Source organism: Marmota marmota, unplaced genomic scaffold (assembly GCF_001458135.2).
Source record: "Marmota marmota marmota unplaced genomic scaffold, marMar, whole genome shotgun sequence".
NCBI lineage: Eukaryota > Metazoa > Chordata > Mammalia > Rodentia > Sciuridae > Marmota > Marmota marmota.
Genome location: NW_025999925.1, coordinates 6,471,012 through 6,490,813, shown reverse-complemented (window position 1 = coordinate 6,490,813; position 19,802 = coordinate 6,471,012). Strand labels below are relative to the sequence as shown.

The 19,802-nt window shown below is 39.7% G+C and overlaps 1 protein-coding gene across 3 annotated transcripts in view; it reads left to right on the top strand.

Annotated features, from left to right (window-relative positions):
- Lhfpl2 (LHFPL tetraspan subfamily member 2) overlaps positions 1 to 19,802 on the top strand; it is a 137,863-nt gene that overhangs the window by 17,217 nt on the left and 100,844 nt on the right. The window contains exon 2 of one of the 3 annotated variants that reach the window (XM_048800183.1): positions 13,652 to 13,888. The exons of the other annotated variants lie outside the window; for them this stretch is intronic. The gene's annotated coding sequence lies outside the window, so the exon portion shown is untranslated. The remainder of the gene's footprint in view (positions 1 to 13,651; positions 13,889 to 19,802) is intronic. 3 annotated transcript variants of the gene reach the window in all.

The window sequence follows — 19,802 nt, the reverse complement described above, 5'->3', positions numbered from 1 at the left end:
AAAATGAAATTAGAACTTCCCTTTGTGGCTTTAATATATTCTGAATTTTAACAACAGATCTTCAGTAAACACGGTTTGAGCTCCCACATGACTCATTATACACACACCAGCTGTCTGGATTGTTAAAAATGTAAATTAGACTGCAAATTAAACTGCATTCACTCCCTTGCTTAAGACCTTCTAATTGTCTCCTGTCACATGTAGGATAGAAGACAAATTTCTTATGCAGACTCAATAGTGTGATGTGGACCTGCTGGCTTCATTGGTCCCTTTGTAACTCTTCCTGTGCTCCTTCTCCACCAGCCTTAAAATCTTTCTTGCTGGTCCTCAGCCACCACAGGGCCAGCACATTGTGGCTGTTTCCCTGCCTGGAATGCTCTTGTGGTCTCTGGCAGGGGGTGGAGGAGCTCTGTATCATCTTGTTAGTACATCAGTTATTGAGAAGGAAGCCCAGAAATCTCATGGGCCAGTGTCAGCTGATAACCTGTTTGCCTGCCAGAACACAGCGGCTGACAATGGACAGAGCTGAGGGCCACGTGGAGTTCTACCTAGAAAGCTTTCTTCTGTCTCAGCCCATGTGGATATTGCCTGCTCTGCCCTGTCCTTGCAGGCAGGCCACACAGTTCACAGCTCCCTGGGCTTGTCTGCTCATGCTACTCTGGGCCATTTGGCTGTCCGCTTTCTGATGGCAGAGCAGGCACTCTATGCCTTGCTTAATGAGCACTGGCGTATGTTTGGTTTGGTTTTAGACTAGTGTCTTGGGAGAATTTATATCTCCTACATTTGTTTGCTCACTTGCTTGTAGCAATTAATGAACTTTAATGAACTTATGAACTTTTTCCCCCAATAACAAAGCATGAAGCCCTGACTGCACTGAAGTTGCACCACCTCTCTCTGCTTCTGGCTTTTTGAGGAGAAATTTACCTGTCCTGTTAATGCCCCACAGTGTGTCTTTCTTTGCTTGGGGTCTAATCCCATTTTCTCTTTGCCACATGACATGTGTCATAATATTAGTGTAGCCCCTGCCTGTGGACAAACCACATTTTCAACATGGATTAAGAATTTTGGGGGGAATGTACAGGAGAAGGAGGTGTAGGGTTGGGGAGGGAGCAGAGGGACAGGGCAAGAGAAGGAGGAAAAGCAACAGCCAGGTCAGCTCTTGCTGCTTGAATTGTTAGATTGGATTTTGAGGATAGACTACATCAGGACTTCTGATGGGGTGGGTACTTTTCCTTGGAGTGTGTTTGTGTTTAAAGACCTTTTTGCTTATTATTTTCTTTGCTGATGTACCTAATGTTTGGAATACATGAAGCATGTGAAGGATGCCTTCTGCCTCCCCTGCTCCCCCCCTCATCCTCCAGTGAAACCAGAGTTCTTGGATCCCCAGTGGGCCCTTAGCTGTCGAGCGCAGTCTTGCTGGTGTTTGATGGGCGTGCTTGCGATCTCCAGGCTGAGTCTGTAGTAGTGGCCTGCTGGTTGCATCTATGGGAAAGTGGAACAGGCCTAAGGCATCCTGGCATTTCTCTTCTCCTATTTCCCTCTGTGAAGTCTCCTTCAGCAACCATTCCCTGCCCAGATGGGGACATGTGTTGAGCACTGCGTTCCCAACTGGCCTTGTTTTTTTTGAAATAGGACATACTGTCCTACTGTGCCCTTGGTGGAATCCTAGAGACTGCCCAGGAGCTCTTACTGTGAGGCAGGAAAACAGGCAGGTGCTAACAGTGGTCCTTTGGGCTCAGGTGGGATCTGGCTGGAGGTAGCTCTGTCCTGCTCCATCCCATGGCAGTCCTGGTAGGTGACTCCAGTCCTGACAGAACTGCTTCTCAGGGCAGGGGCTTCACCAGCATAAGGATCAGGGCACTTCCATTTGGGAGACTCTGATGTAAAACAGTGCATTTTCATCCTGTGAATAAAGGATGACTGTTTATTCTTCCCATAAAAAGATTGTTTCCTTTTTAAAAGGTACATTGGAGACTTTTTTCCCCCTTCAAACTGAAAGGGTTTCTTATTTTTTTTCATAGTGTTTATTATAGTCAGTTCAAAAAATACACAAAAGGACGAGTGTCCACCATCTAGCAATAACTGTTGCCCACATTTTGGATGATCTTCCTGTACACATACACGCAGCCTTAGATTTGAGATCAATGTCATAAAATGTTTTTTTCTTCAGGATAGATTTTAGCAGTCTTTCTCATGTCATAAATTTAGAGACACCTCATTTTTAATATCTGAAGACTCTTACATTGTATGGATGTGCTGTAATTTGTTAAGCAATCTCTTATAGATGGAATTTTTCCCGGTTATGAAAATGCTCCATTAAATATCTTTTGTACTACATTTGTCTAATTATCTCGTAGAGTAAATGGACTAAAAATACTGAGTTAGAGTGTGGCCATTGTGGATATTCATGCAGGTTGACATACTTACTTATAGAAAGGTCATACCATTTTTTTCCCCCCTATAATGAAGGAAAGCCTTCTGCTGACTTTCTTTAATGTTGTTTTCTAATATATTTAAAATGATTTAGTGTCCCAAACTTTTTAGGTACTTCTTTATTCCCTTGTTTCCAATAGAATATTCAAATAACTAAGTAGGGAGCTGTTTAATTATTATTGTAGCTTCAGTAGTTAAGAACCCAAGCTGTATATCCAGTGTGCATTTTCCCCTATGTTGTCCTGGTATGCAGTTGTGTCTTTTCCTGACTTTAAGTAATGGTCACATAAAGGTTGTGATTAAAATGCGTCAGTCATTGTTTTAGACAATCTGTCATGTTCCATATTTTCAGGTTACTCTTAAAAATTACCTTTTGGCGATAAAAGTAGCAAATGCTATTTTGTAATTTGATGGAGATTTTGAAAAATCATGCTGAGTTCTTATTTGAACTTGATCTTCAGGTGTGTATTGTAGCATTTCTACTAAGGAAGCACTGCTTTCCGTGACCATCTCTGGTTTCTTCTAAAATGTTTTCTCCAGGCATTTCAGTCTGTGAGAGTCTGCCCAGGTCCACGTGATTAATGACCTGTTGTCCCACCTCTTTGAACTTTATCTCCTTGATCTCATTTGTCCATCCCCTGGTGCCACCGGACATTTTTCACCAGTTCACTGGTTCATTGCTTATCTTTCTTTTACACTTTCTTGAGTTCATCTAGTGATAAGGATATCATGTATCTTCTTTAAAAGCTTTTTTAGTGTGTGTTTTTTAACTGCCCAGAGTGATGTCATATTTAACATTCATTATGTTCTGCCTTTGGACATTATACAGATTGACCACAGTCAGAGTTTGCTTGTTAAGACTTGCAATAACAAGCAAGGTGTAGGTACCCATAGCTTGTGCACACCGGTATAGGGGGGTGGCGGGTTACCAACTTAGTTTCATTATAAACTTATTTGGAATTTGAAGGGATGCTTATTGGAGAAAGTTCAGTCAATACATAAAAGTACAAGTGAAGTGCACACTATGCCCTTCCAGGGCGAATTCCATCTTTTAGTAATATTTTAATGATGTTCATGCATACACACACTCACAGCCTTAGATTTGAGATCATATAAAACATTGTTTTGTGGGAGAGTTTTTCCATGTCTTGCCTTCTTGCTAGGTAAAGCCTTCTGGAGGTCATAAAGTTTTCATACTGAACTTTGATTGAAAAGACTGTGGCTACGAACTAGAAGGATGGAATGGGATGACTAGTGAAGAGGCCACTCTAGGATAAAATGGAAGCTTGAGGTGGGAACCAACTGGATAAGATACATAACAAAGACGTTCTCAGAGAGGTTGCCAGAGTAAATATGGAAAATTTTATTTGTAATTAAGTTGCAACTTGTTTTTAAACATCCTTTATCCATGCATTAAAATGGCAAAATTAAAACCTATGAGAGAAGGTAAACCAGAATTTTGGGTGGGATTGGTAAATGAGATAGGACTGTGATGGGGCTGCTGTCTTGTTACACCAGTTCTCAGGCTGCATGGTGAATCAGAGTGCCAGGGACTTCCAAGGGGGATGTTGCCTCAAGTGGCTCAGCTATCTAGTCAAATGCCAGGGTTATTGCTGGAGTTGGCTCCTGGGGTTAAACTTATGTCCCCCTCCACCCCCACCCCAAGCAAAAAACTAGATTTTCCCAGTGTCTGTGTTTGCCCAGGGTGAGTTGTATGGAAATGCTCCTCTTCGGACACTGAGGTACTATTTAATGAACTGTTCCATTAGTGCTGTTTAATAACTCAAATCCTAGTGCAGTAAGTGGTATTTAATTACTGATTTTTTGAGTCACTGGGGAACCATTTAGTAATTACTACTTCATTGCCATTTAATAAATTTCTGTCTTGTACATTAAATAGCACTGAGTAATAATTCACTCCCCAGTCCCCAGTGGCATAAATAAGTTAATGCTTCTTCTAGAGATGCTCATGTGGAACCATATGGTCACTTAGGCATTGGAAAGTAAAGGTACAATAGAATCTTTCAAGTTAGGGGGCCCTAGACTTTTGCATTTCATGAGCGAGTTTTTAAAAAAAAATGTTTAGAGACTGACATAGGGTTATTAACTCTTTGATTTTGTTACCTTTTATTTCCTCAAGAAACCCTACACAGGAGCACATTGCCTAAGGCATAGTGAGCACTTGATACAGTATCAGTTGAGTTGAATCAAGCTGTGCATTTTAATTCAGAATTTGTTGCTGGTGACACTTGCTTAACTTGGTTATTATTTCATCAGACCTCAAACTGGACAAGTTAACTATATAAAATGTGTTATGGAAAGTGGTTCACTGAAGAGATTTCATTTTAGGTGGGAATTAAGAGGGTTAAGTAGCATATTTGAAAGCTTTGGAAGAACCTTGGACCAGATTGTAAATGTAAGGTGAATAATTTTCTAACTGACAATACTATGGAGAAGAGATGATTTATTTTGGGATTATATTAAATTTTGACGAGTTTAAAGATGCAAAAATGATTTATCTGAAGATAATTAATCAGCAAGTTGTTGTGTCTTGATTTCTGAATTAAATTTTGTGACAGATCAAAGAGAAAGTGAATCAGTAAGAATGATTTAATTAAAATTGGTACTTTAAAGTAGAAGCATTAAGCCACTGCCTTTTCTGTGATTTCACCCATCTTAGAAGCCAGACATTTTGCAAGATGACCTGTCCAAATTCTATCCAGTTCAGGTATGACATTGTCATGGCGGTGACATAAACATCCTAAAAATCCTAATATGTATTTTGAAGGATGGTGGAAGGAATGATTGACAGCCTGAGGCCCATAAGACAGATCCCTGGGATGAATGATGCTCCTGTTGCACCGTTTCCCACACACAAGTCTCACTCCAAGGCTGAGAATGCTTCTTTTGTTCCTAATGCTTACCAGCTTTTGAAGTTACATTAATTGCCTGAATGTCCTGTAGGCATATTTGATTTGCTGCATTTAGAGAGTAAAGCAATTAATTATAACATTTTTTATTAAGTTGCTCTTCCTAATAGTGCTAGAAATATAATTTATACCCTAAGCATGTCATGGCTTCTGTATCTAGTTTCAGAACCCAGTAACATGCAAAGTCTCCAGTGAGGCTGGACAGCCTTTCCTTACGGGTAAGAATGGAAATCTCCAATCATATTTTCTAGTCAAGCATATTGTGGGAAATGAATTTTCAAGTACATTACTTAGTATTGGTTAATTCAGCAAATTAGCAGAGTGCAAGACTGTAAACACATTGCTCAGACATAAAGTTAAGTACATTCTGTTAGAAAATTTACCATGCCCTTAATCCTAGTGGCTTAGTGCTGTGCTTTAAGTAAAAGGGATTTAGGGAATTCATAAATGCAGGGAATAGAATAAACAAAAAGGATTAAAGGAGTGTTTCCTGAGCAGCGTTGGTATGGAACTGTGTACCTTGTTACTCTCCCCAGAGATACTGTTGACTTTATTTTAAAGCCAGCCTTCATGAAGGTACTGAGCAGAAACATTGAAAAAATAATTTCCGTAATCAGGGTGTACGTGTGATGTCATGCGTAAATGTTTCTTTGATCACATAGCAGTCTATTGTTGATCTCTGCTTTTTCGTTTTTTGTTTGTTTTCTGATACTGGGGATTCAACCCAGGAGTGCCTTACTACTGAGCTACATCCGCACCCATTTTTGAGTTTTTTTTTGTATTTTGAGATAGCATCTCCTTGAGTTGTTGAGGCTAGCCACAAACTTGCAATCCTCCTGCTTTAGTCTCTGTGTATCTTTGTTCTGGTTTTTCACAGTTCTGTTTCTCCAGGAGCTTTACAACTGTAGCAACAGTGTGTTGTAGCAGAGATTGAACTTCCATTTATTTTTTTGTTGGTTTTCTCATGGGTTGCTTTTTGGTTTTAAGTGGCAGGTGCCCATTATTGTGGTTATAACACTTAGAATTCTTGTAATTGTGCATTACATATATCTGCATTAGACGCATTCTGCTGGTTTTGGTAGCCTATTTGGTATTTCATTATTCTGTGTGTGTCATAGTGTGCTTAACTAGCTCCATATTAGGGCATCTGAACTCTTCCCAGTTTGAGGCTGTCATAAATAATGCTGCTGTAAACATCTTTAAGCTCATTGTTTTTCTTCTCTTGGGATCCCTTCTTGGGATTGTATTTCTCCAAGGAGGAATATCTGGTGAAGGGTACAGACTCTTTGGTAGTTCTTGTCTTGTGTTGCTACTTCCCATTTGCTTCAAAAGCCCTCTGAGAAGATACAACGAGAAAGGAAAAACAACTATGAGGAAAAGGAATTGTCTTTTTTACTGGTAAGAAAGCAATGCCTTTCAGATACCTAAATCAATTTTGCTTACTTGGGCTAATCAGTGATTTTGAGCACAGGCTGTGGAATTCAAATCAGTTACATAGCCCCTTTGAGCTTCAATTTCCATTGGCATAAAATGCATATGATACTACCTGCCTCTTGGTGTGTGGTGGTGAGGTTTCAATGAGATGATGTGATTTTACAAAGTCTGATTAATTGGCACAGGGCCCAGCTCATAATCAGTGCTCATAAATGAGTAGTTGTAATGTGTTCTGGGTGGAACCAATGGCAGTAGATGCCCAAATTTGGTTTCATTGGCAGGTCTGTTCTCCAAAGGCCTTGCGTGGCCTCTAGGGGTCCTCTTGATGTATTTTACTGTATTTGGGGCAGAGTTCCTCTGCCCAGGACAAGTTCAGATTTATATGAGTTAGTATTGATGGTGAAGGGCCCCTGTGAGTTAAGCAGACTCCCCTATAGGGAGATACGGGTTCTTTACGAACAAAGACTACTCTAATAAGACTATCAACAACAACAACAACTATACATACATTTACACACACACACACACACACACACACCCGTGTGTGTGTGTGTGTGTGTATCTTTTAAAAAATAAAGGGTATCAACCAAGCCTAGCAAACATGCTTTTCTGGTATCATACTTTTTTTGTTCTGGGGAAAAAGAATGAGAAGGATGTGTTTCTTTCCATATTATATTTTCTTAACTTGAATAAAATTCCTTTAGAAAAACTGGTCACAAGAATTTTGAGTGGTTGGGGTTTTGTAGTTGTTGTACCCTTCATTTTTTTGTGACATTGACAGAAAGAAATATTTCTACCTTGTGACTGGCTAATTCTGAAAAGTCAGAGAAATACCAACATCATTTGGGCCTTAGTTTTTCTCTATTTTCTTCCCTTACCATTATCCCTGCCTTTAGCTATATGTTCACTTTTTGGATCAATGATTTTTCATTCTCCAAAGTATACAACAGATATTGCTTTTATCTTCTGGAAATTTTATTGGAACCGCTTTTAAATGTGGTAGCATATTTCATGAGTGTTTTTTGGGGAAACATCAAAAGTTGTGTATGAGTGTGTATTTTTTCCACATGAACATTAAAAAAAATAGTTATTAAATTTTGGTTTTAAAGAAGACTACCCCACACCCATTGACTCCTGCATGCTGAAGTCCAGCCATGACATTTATGATTGTTGGGCAATGTTTAATGAGGGATGTGGTGACTACAGCTGTGTTTCCATTGCTGGATAAACTTAGACTCTGAGGAAAATGATTTTCCCATGAGGAGACTGAAAGGTTGGAGAGTGGGTGTTCCCTCAAGCCTTCATTCCCCAAGTTCTCTGGCAAGTTAGCCTGATGAGAATGTAGCCAACATGGCGGGCTTCATCTCCTGTCAGCCCAGCCCTTAGGAATGCATGTAAGGAGTTGGATTTTTCCCCTTGTAGTGCTGTAGAATTCATTGGTGGTGAAAGTTTGCTAAATAGACATGGTTGGTAGTTTTATTAGATTTAGTCTTGATTAGATTATTTTTTTAAGAATGCACATCTGTCTTTGATGGAGTCTGCCTAACTCACAGGCACCCTTCATCATCAATATCGATTATATACAAACCTGAGGATAATTCACATTGTTAGAACTTACACTGGGCAGAGGAATTTAGTGAAGGACCCACAACTCTAAATTTGTGACCCTGAGACCTGCATTCTCAACAGTGGTTTTGCAAACGTGGTGGAATCATCACAGCTTAGTGAATCTCAAGGCAAAGCAAATCACCCCTTTAAGACAAGATGTTTGTTCTGCTACCTTACCCTCACAGAGGAGTCAAGGGTCCAAATATTTATCACTCCTAGTGACACCTCGTTTCTCCTTTCATCACCAGACCAAATGGCAGGAGTTGTTCTACTTAATTGTACTCAGTTTTTCCTCTGGGGCTTCTCTGCCTGTTGTTACTTGATCTTTTCAAACTTGAGTGCCCTCCAGCCTGCTGGGTTACTCAGAGGAAGGGTTGGGGCAAATGGTAATCTTGATGGTCAAGTGTTGGGCAGATTTGAATGTGATTTCCTTTTACTTTCTAGTATTTTGGGAGTTTCAGTTAACTTTTTTTTTTTTTTTTTTTAATGGCTAATTTGAGTTCAGACACAGGCCAAAATAAAATGTTGGTCTGGTCATCTGCTATTTATGTTCCATTGTGGAAAGTATTTTTTCAGCCAGAACATGTACTTTAGCTACCAACTTCCTTCACAGGATTTTGTTAGTAATGTCTCTCTGAGGGGGTAAGAATGTTGTCTACTCACATTCATTAGTCTTTTATCTTTGAGAGTTTTATGATTTGAGTTTTGAAACTCAGAAAGTAGAAAAATCAGAAATTATCTCATGATCTGGGTTGTAACCTTTGTTTCCTTCTCATCACCCCCACTGATGAGCTTATGATGTTTCTCTCTTGTTCTTTTGTTTTGAATCTTTGCTGTGGCCTTGTATTGAGAGAACACAACACAACAGGCTCTTTTGTTAGAATTGATGTATCATTTGCTTAGTTGATAAAACAGATCCGTGATTTTTTTGAATTGAAAGACTCAAAGACAAAATCCTTATTTTGAAAAGTTTCAAAACTACTTAGGAATTTAGTAGGTTCAATGCTACCAAATTAAGTCTTTCAAAGTAATTTTCTCATACAAACAGTCCCTGCTTTATTTGCTGTCTTCTGTTTCCCCAGGAAGTAGCTCTTTCTGAAGAGTATATTGCCTGTTTATTGTTAAGTGAGAAATTAATTGCCAAAAAAATCTCAGTTAAGATTTGTTTGATTACGTAACTTTTTTTTTTTTTTAAATCTGAAATCTTGCTCTCTGGACAATCACTTCAAAATTTTGTGTATTCAAGGCATTTTTTAAAGAGAACTCTGGAAGCCAGCCATAATTTGAGAAGTTTGAGAAATCAGATTTTAAGGGATTCAAGGCTGCGGAATGGCTGACACAGTTACAGATGCAGAAGGATGTCTTCCACTGTTCTTACCTTCATGCCTTTGCTTGTGCCAGGTCACAGCTAGACAAGATCTCCAGGCCAGGCACGAGGGCTTAATGCACTTAGTTGTGAAACAGCAAGGAGGGCCTGTGTGTCAATATGATGTTTTCTCCATTAGTGGAATTCTTCTTGCTAGGGGTAAGGCATACTCTAAACTTGTTTCTGTTTTTAAGATGGACTTACTACCTTGCCCAGGCTGCTCTCAAATTCCTGGGCTCAGGTGATGCTGCTGCCTCATGATAGGTGCTGGCCACTGTGCTTGACTTTGCCCTTGGCTTTTTAAATCTTGTTTAAGTTTTTATCTCTAGGGATCATGAAAGTCTTTTAAAAAATCTTGTTTATATTAATTGAGAAAACAAAAATGTATCCAAACATTTGGGAGAGCAGGGGAATGATGCCGTGTAACCTATCAGTACTGAGGTGCCAAGAAAGGGCCGGAGGGCAGTGTGATGGGCTGGAGTTAGGCGCACCAGCAGGTGCAGTGAGCTAAGCATTTCTTGGGACTGATGTTGGAAAGCTAGAGCTAACTGGACGTGGGTTGTCTAACCAGTCTGTTAACTGGCGTTACTGCACAGTGGGCCCTCCTTCAGCACGGGTTCTGTATCCTCAGATTCAACCAACGACAAGTCAAAAATATTTTGAAAAGTTGAATCTGTTCTAAATGTGTAGAGACTTTTTTGGTCATTATTCCCTAAACAATGTATAAGGGCATTAGCATTTATATTGCAATAGCTATTGTAAGTAACTTAGAAGTTATTTAAAGTATGTGGGAGCATGTGTGTAGGTTTCATGCAAATACTGTATTATTCTACATGAGGGATTCAAGTATCTGTGGATTTTGGTATCTATAGGGTGTTCTGGAGCCAGAGAATACCCAAGGATTACTATATATTCAAATTTTGTGAAATAAATAGGATTTTCACGTTTGAAAGCTTTACACACATATAATAATACTGACTATGAAAACAATATAATGCATCTACATGTTTTTACTCTAGAATATTATTTGAAATGTAATATGGAAGAGAATAGCTTATCAAGTTATTGACTAATCAGTGGGTAGACATGCACCATTATCCATGGATCTCATTGAGGAATACTTTGAAAAGTAGTACTCTGGAACTCCTCCAGAATGCTTTCTCTACCAAAAGCAATCTTAGATCTGTTTTGAGCAAGTGAATGCAATTGTCATGCTGTAAAAAGAAGCTCATTGTAAGGTTACCATGACCCCAAAGATCCCAGATTCTTTCTTTTTATGGTGCTGTAAGTGTCTAGATAATGTTTTTCAACAGTAGCATCTGTTTTGTTTAGCAAGTAGTTACATACAAACAAACTTACAAGTAGATTGTTCTAACAACTTGGTTTCCATTTGAAAAATAACACATACACATTTATAACACATAAAAACTGAAAGATAATACATTTTGCTTTGTAAAGTTTAAGAACTCATTTCATTTTTGAATAACCACCATCATTTACTAATGAGATGTGTCTACCTGGACACTGCCAATCTTGGAATTACATTGGATACTCCCAACCTCATTTCCTGCTCCACATTGATTTTCAAATGGTACTTGTTTTTTTTTTTTTTTTTTTTTTTAATCATAGCAATTGCAAAAAGCCCAGTTTTCCAAAGAGATGTCTTCAGAAGAAATGTAATTCAGTCTGTGAATTAACTTGAACCAGAAGTTTGTATCATGTCCAACACTTTGCTGTGTTTTCCTTGAAGAATTAAAATCTCTCTGAGCTCCTGTGAGTTCACTGTCTCTCAACAGGGTGCCTTAACACATGGTGAGGGAACCCAGGCTTAACCTGTGTTTGTTCTCTATAACTGAGTCAGGGCTGTGTTAAGGGGCTTATGTTTTTTACTGCGTTACTCAGAAGTTGGCTTCTGCTGCTGTTTAGTTTTGCAGTTGTCAAGTTTTGGTGAGTAACACAAACGTTTCTAGGTTCTACATCCTGGATATTGACTCATTATATTAGGGGCAAGGGGGTGGAACTCAGGTGTCTGGTGATACTAATGCCATTTGAAGCTTGAGACACTGAATTCTACCATGGGTCCCTTGAGTTCAGGGACCGAGCGCTCTTCACTTACATCCCTTCCTATTCCTATAATACACTGTAAAGTACATTTGATGGTGTTTGTTGAATGCTGTTGAACTTATTGTTTCTTATTTCGCTTCTTTCTCCTTCCCAACGTTATTTGTATTATACCTTCAAAAGAAAAACAAAAAGGAAGAATTGGTTCTCAGAAGTTTTGGCCTTCCTGAGCCTCTTGTCTTCAGCCTTTGCTGATCCACCCTCCCACTCCCCAGCCTCCTGCACAAACCCTGATGTCCTGTGGAGTCGGTCTGCTCGACCATGGTGCATTTTCTCCACTTCTTCTTGCTTCTCTTAATGAGATGTTGAATTTCCTAAGTGGGAAGAACTGAAAGAGATTTGGATTATTATCTAATACAGTACCCCCATTTTAAAGTTCCCCGTGAGAAAACACGGGGAAGGGACATGATGAATGTGAAGCCGCTCAGGCAGTGCTAGGTCGTGCTGGCCTTAGAATGCCTTGCCCCTGGCTCTTGCCATTCTGCCCCCCCCCCACACCCCCAGCTTGATCTCTGAAGTGGTTCTGGATCACCTGTGGTTTTTCCAAGTCCCAAAGGCGATTATGATATGGGAACAAAGGCGGAGACCCCAGTTTGATAATTTGCTTTGCTCACAAAATTACCAGTTATGTATTAAATATTACTTTGCAGTTTATTAGTCAATAATTACAAATTTAATTCTCTTAAATGTTTAAATTTTAGTTTCTTGTGAATTTATAGGCTGTGGAACACAGCATGTTAGTGTCACATTTTTTTTGTGACTTAATGGGAAGAAGGCAAAAAACTAGGAAGAAGAAACTGTCAACATTATCATAAAAGGAAGAATTAGTATTTTCTGTTTTTTATTTATAAATGATGCCCTACCAGCATCAGAATGTGGTGTGCTAAGCTTTTTTAAGCCAGAATTAAGTTCCTCAGATATTCAACCTGGGTTCCAAGCTGAGGTCTGTGACTGTAAGGGGGCTTGACCTTTGGACAACTTTAGATAGGCATGTACCTGTCATCTTGACACATAAACAGAGTTGGAATGATTAGAAAAGAGTCAGAAGGATTGCCCAAGGGAGGTGAATAATTTTTTACCATGTTTCTCTTTATTACATTTCAGATGTATTTCAGAAGTAAGACATTTATATTAAAGGAAAACTGGGCACTATGACACTTACGAAAGATAGAGAACTTTGTGGTCTGAGGCTATTTTATTCAAATGTTTGTTCATTCATTCATTCATTCATTTCTGCATGCTTCACTTAATTTATTCAACAGAAAGCAGGATCTCTCTGAGGGGTCTTCTCCAGCAGCCTCTTAACGTTTCCTAGAGGTCCAGCCTTTTGGAATGAGAACCCTTCCTCCTTCCATCTTTCTTGGGAAGTAAACTTATAGCTGCACATCTTTTCAGTTAACTTAAAAATACTGTTTGGCTTTTATTGTAAACATATAGATATTATAAACATAATGATATTGGGAAGGATTTACACTTAAAAGAAATGTGTGATATGAAGGTTGCTTAGTAATATAACTTCTATAATTTATTTCTTCAAAACAGCTGGGGAGCTCCTTTTTTTTCTTAAATGAAGAAATGTTTCAACTTTTCTAATATAATCAAACACAAATTTATCTTAAATCCACAAATAAAAGTTATGTCATTTAATACCATTGTTATTCATTTAAGTTCCCTGCTTCGCAGACTCCCCTTTACCAGAAGTGCTTACAAGAGAAAAATGCTGCAAATTTGAGTTCCTTTTCTGGCTTTTCCTTGTCAGGAATCCGCTCCAGGAGAGGTGGAGTAAGAAAGAAGGGACATCTTAGATTCTCCTGGAGCCGTCCTGAATGGCTGGGAATGTTTATTGTGTCTTCTGTCACCAAGACATTGTCCACTGTAATGGAAAAGGCACGTAGATTTCTGGTGGCAGAAATCCATCCACTCATAGCACTAGGATTGCCTTTAAGCACAGACGTGGCATAAACTGCATTTGACCTGGTGCTTCGGACTCAAGCCAGTAGGTGACTCATTATTTCAGATGTTTGGTTTGTGCTGTTAGAGTTGAAGCATCTGTAAGGAAAATAGAAAAGCCTGTTGTAAAAATATAATCTGTCTCCAGGAAGGAGAATCCCTGTGTCCTGACCAGAGGCGGGATGTCTGCTCATGGCTCGTCTGACCTGTTTTATCTTAGATCCTGATTTGAAGCGGCTCTGGAAAGTGTTCGACAGGGCATGTTTAGATGGCATTACCGTTTCACATTTTCAATGTGAGTTCAAAACATGAGTAGGAAGTTTTCTCTCTCATCCCTGAGAAATGGCAGTCTCCCCTGAGGATAGGCCAATGAAGGACTGAGGGAGAGGAAAGGACACAGGGCTGGCCCCCATGCAGAAGGCTGCCCTTGTCAGCTGGTTTCTCTCTGAAGATCTCAACATGCAATTTATATTCATTTTTGGAGGTTGTCCACTCTATATGTGATTTACTGATGATGGAATGTTTGCTTTCTAGAATCAAAGACGATTGTAAAATGTCAACTGTTTTTTATTATCTTTAACTTTTGCACTACATTTTAATGTAAAACCCTCTACTAACTTGTAAAGACTCTCTTCTTTCTTGTGTCTTGATTCTTAATTGTCCTAGGAGAACACTTAGGAAAACCTACGGAATTCCTACCCAAACTGTGCGGTTAAGGAAGTGTTCAAAACATGTAGGGATCTGGTTGTGAATAGGTAGAGCATTGCAGTTTAAACTGATAGCCATTATTATTTTATTATAGAATTTTGATGGTTAGATGGTGACTGTGTCAGATAATTGATTTCAGAGAAGAGATAGCTTCTGTTGTGTATGTGTCAGGAGCTGTATTTACTCCTCACAGATATACCAGACAACACAGATAATGGATAAAATGAATAGCTGATATCAGGCTAATGAGTCTGCCCAAGGCCACACAGCTAGCCAAGGAAGAGCTTTACATCATGCCCAGGTCAGCCTGACTTGAAGGACGTCTCCACAGTTGTGCTTCCCATCTCCCCCTAAAAGCAAGGGGAACAGAGTTATTACCATGTTTCATAGTGCTGAATGTTTTTTAAACCTTTCCACTGGTCTAGTGATACATAAATAGCCATTTCGGAGAAGTAGGGTTGCATAGTGTTTAAGAGCCAGGACAAGTGTGTGTGGCTCTTGAACTTACTAGCTCTGAAATGTGGGTCAAGTTCCTTAACCCTTTTCTGTTTGACTTCTTCTTCGTTGGTGGATAAAATAGAGCCCTAGATTGTGAGGCTTACATGAGTTCTTGTCTCCACCGTGATAGAGTGGTTCGTAGTATGTTCTGTTCAGGTGTTTGCTGCTTTTGTATATTATCTGAGAGAGGAACAGGAATGAGTCACCCTCTCCAGCCCCTGGGCTTCTTACCTCATGGGGCAAAATGCCCCAGGTTCCCAGATGGAAAGCCTTCAGAGCCTGGGAAGGCTTGGGGCACAGTCACCAAAAGTGCTGGAGAGGGAGGTGCTCTTAGACCCCTACTCCAGGTGTCCTGTTGTGCCCCCCTCCCCCCTGCATGGGCCTTCTGTTTTCTTCCACACACACTTGTCTGTCTAGTCTACTTCCATAGGTTGCCTTTTCTCCCTAAAGTGCGTGTGTCCTCAACCTTGACCACATGGGCTATTAATATGTCATTGCTCATTCAAGCACTGATTTAGGGTCCTAGCCTGTTGTCCATATGTTTCAGCTAGTGTGGTGGCAATGGTATATTACAAAGTGACTTCTGGAGGCTGGGATCAGGTCTGAGGACCTTGTAGGGCACTTTTTAAAAAGAGCTTTTATCATGAATATGAGATTAGGGAGTATGAAAGGAAAAGGTACCCTAGGGAGTCAGCATGGCTCCAAGGCTCAGACCCAGTCATCTTGAAATACTCCCAGGGACCCCAGGGCTGTGGTTCTTGCCTTTTGTTCTTCCCTTTTCTTAATTCTGGGGCTGGGAATTCTCACCTCATCCCATTTCAGGGCAGTGGAGAGTCCTGTCTCATGAGGAAGATCAGAGTCAGGCATCCCTGGTGCAGAAACTGTCCTTCCCAGAAAATGACTCTCTGGGAGGAGTAATAGGTGTTCTTCTCAGCGCCCCTGTGAGTGTCAGAGCCTGGTGGTGACCCAGCATTGCGTGAATAGACTGCTTTGACCAGGAAGCCTTTTTTTTTTTTAATTTTTATTTATTTATTTATTGGTTGTTCAAAACATTACAATGCTCTTGACATATCATATTTCATACATTTGATTCAAGTGGGTGATGAATACAACAGACACTAGTATGGCAGTATGTATAAACGTGGATGTGTAACCAATGTGATTCTGCAATCTGTCCACGTGGTAAAAATGGGAGTTCATAACCAGGAAGCCTTTAGTGATGAAGATGACGTGCAAATTGCCCAAACCAGATATGAGACTGCCTGTTGGTTTTTGGTTCTGTTTTTAAATTGTGATAAACATTGCCCAAACCAGATATGAGACTGCCTGTTGGTTTTTGGTTCTGTTTTTTAATTGTGATAAAATACACCTCGTATAAAACATACCATCTTAAGGTTTTAAGCATACAGTTCCATACTTGTAAGCACTTCTACGAAGTTGTGCAACCAACACTGCCGTCTGTCTCTGAAACTGTTTGATCTTGCAAAACTGAAACTCGGTACTCAAGAAACAGTAATTCCTTATTGCAAATCTCCTGAATTTAGAAAGAACAACAACCTGCATGGCCCAGAGAGGTTCAGCCGAGCATGTGTTTGTCCATTCCTGAATTTTTTATTTAGTAGAGGGGCGATCAGAAAGAATTTAATAAAAGTAAAAGTGAAGAAAGCAAAGATGTTTTTAAAGGGTGTGTTTGGCACATAATTGGTAAACTCTGATGGAAAAGGGAAAAAGAACTCTCCTCCTCCCCCAGGTTTGAGAATTGATGCAGTTGACTCAGAAGTAGAACCCACTTGGGAGACCTGGGTTTGCTGTGACTTTTTGGTACTCACAGAGTTTGTTGTAGAGGTAGGGATTCCCTCCACAGCAGTTGCTGTGGATTTGCAGAGAGGTTCCACCTCCCATTTCTTTGAGGGAGGTGTTCTCGGTCCTTCCTGAGTTGGTCCCAAGGGAATGCCCTACCGTCTCTGGATACCTCAAGATTCTTCCAGAACCCTGATGCAGATTTTACTGCCATACACTGAATTTCCTGTTGGCCTTTAATTGTAGGTCAGTGTTGCTAGTTAAAAAGAATATTGTGGTCTGGGGTTGTAGCTCAGTGGTAGAGCGCTTGCCTAGTACGTGTGAGGTACTGGGTTTGATCCTCAGCACCACATAAAAATAAATCAATAAAATAAAGCTATTGTGCCCATCTACAATTAAAAAAATATTTTAAAAAAGAATATTGTACTATTTGGTAATTCAAAAGTATGTGTTCTTGACCACTGTGAAAACATCACCAAATGGGAATGGTCTGAAGGAAACCAAGTCTTTTCAGAAACGTCCTGTGTTTGCTGCCCCCTTCATAGTTGTCCTGTGCTGGCTCTTAGTTTTGGACTCAGGAATTGGCTCTCGGGCACATCGGCCACATGTTCCATTGTGTGTGCCCAGATGGAACCACAGGACTGTAAGAAAATTGGATGGATACGCATGCTGACCTATATTTTTTCGCCCACCATGTTCTAAATGTGTCTTGTTTTTGCTTTTGCTGCCTTGGCTAACAAGCATCCCTTGTGTCCCCTCAAGATTTCCACCAGCTTCTCCTCCCCTCACTCACCTTGCCCAAACAATACTTGAGTCTAACAAAGCTAATCATTTTTAAAAGGTTGTCTTATCGAACGATGGTTGGAGAGTATGGACTCCTTGAACGCACGAGGGTGCAGATGGTGACGTCAAGGATCACAGGACAGGATGGACTGACTGCAAGCTTTCTCTTGGCCTCAGGATTGACTTTGTGTTTCCCTTTGCCAGTCCCGTTTCTACCCCAACCGTCCTGCCTCGCCTTTCCCAGATGATGTCATTGAAAAGCAATGGCAAATTATGACTCGTGTTTTCTACTAGGGCCTTAACAGACAGTTTATTCCCACATGTAAACATTTTAGTAAGCCTTTTGTTTAGTGACTCATTAATTTGATGAGGAAAATGTCCTAATAAAGATAAAGAAACTGTAAACTGTTTCAAAAGCTGCAGAGGGAAAAATGTTGGGGCACTTGAGGTCAACTACTTCCCCTGTTCTTTGAATTTCATTTGTTGTTTGGTCATGGGAACAGACAAATTGGTCATTTGGGGTTAGGTCCTCATCTTCGTTCTTTTCTGTAAACTTAAGCACACATGACCACGTCATGCATGTTTTACTTCCACAAGTTTCTTTTGTATAGGCAGGATCCATGGGTGGGGAGATTTCGTGAAAAGAGTATATCAAATTTTCCTCTTTCACATAAAACTAGTGCATAAAATGTGTCACTAGTTTGGAACTGAGAAATACTTGGTTAACTTTTATCGGTAAACAGTTTTAATTTTCTCAAATAAGACACAAACCCCCAGGTATAAAGGTTTGGAGATTGCTAAGTAGAATCAAGGCTCTAAACCTGTGGTTATGTGCACTTTTCCTAAGACATAATCTGTTCCTCATTTATATGAAAGTCTTGTAGAGATATTATGACTTTTATTTAGTTCTACATACTTTTGTTAAGGTTAACTATTTTAGTGTGGATGATGTAACTAACTATTGCTAGGTTTTGTTTGAGTGTTTAATGAAGTATAAATTTATTTTATGTAAAAATGCCCTTTGCAACAGAGTATATTGACTTTTATTAAATCCAGGAATAACATCATAGATGTTTTGAAAAACAGTTGTCCTGCAATTTTGTACTTACATTTCAAGAGGCAGTGGTATGCTTTAGTGATTCTTGATCTCTCCAGGAGAAAGACCTGGTTGTAAACTGGGAGAAAAATTGAATAACATCCTTCTGAACTATGTTTATTAGAAATTTTACTTTTTAGTATTCACTAGTTGTAAAAATACAGAAAATTAAAAAGAAGAGTGATTTCAGTGTTATTAAAAAAATCAAGAGGCATGGTAAATTGACTTGAGGCTCTAAGTACTGTATGAAGAATTTGGATTTTGTTTGTATAATCAGTTAATGCTTTTATCTTAGTTTGTATCTGTTCTCTTGCCAGACTTTTTTTCAAGTAGGAAATATAATGATCCAAAGGTAACTTTTCATTGCAACATACCTTTAAATGAGTGCCCATTTTTTGTTGTTACTGGCTGGGATTTACTAGACTGGAAAAAAAAAAAAGAGAGCTAGAATGAATTACTACCTCTAATAAAGCCACATATGTGTGAGTGTGAGCATTTGTATAATGATACAAGAGTATGTCATAGCAAACTGAGTTTCTTAATGATACAAATATGTTTGAGCTAAATATCTTTCTAATGACCTAGACTGAAGAAATGCTCTTTATAAAATGTGATCTTGTTTCTGACTCAGATCATATTCTGAAGTGACACCCTGTAGGGGCCAGGTTTAATTCTGGGCTCCTTTAACTTCTAGAATTTGCCAAATGAGCCTAGTCCTCAGTGCAAGGGGAGGAGCTACGTGATGGCCAGTCATTCATGCAGGTATTCAACTGACTGTTTTGTGCCCTGCTTGGGGCATACAAGGTGAATCAGGAATATTATGAGACCTCGAGGAACCAATATATGGTCTGGTGGAGTGCTGCAGTCTGGCTGGGCACAATCAGGAGCCACTTGTCAAAAGAAACTAACTTTATTTTTAGAACCACACACGCCAAACAAAACAGCCTCTCAGGAAAAATCCTCAGAGCCCCAACTGCCACCACCGGCTTTCCACAAGCCTCTCTCTCCCACACAAGCCTCTCTCCACCTCCCACAATCCTCCTGCTCTTGAGGCCGATTGGCTGGGTCACGTGGG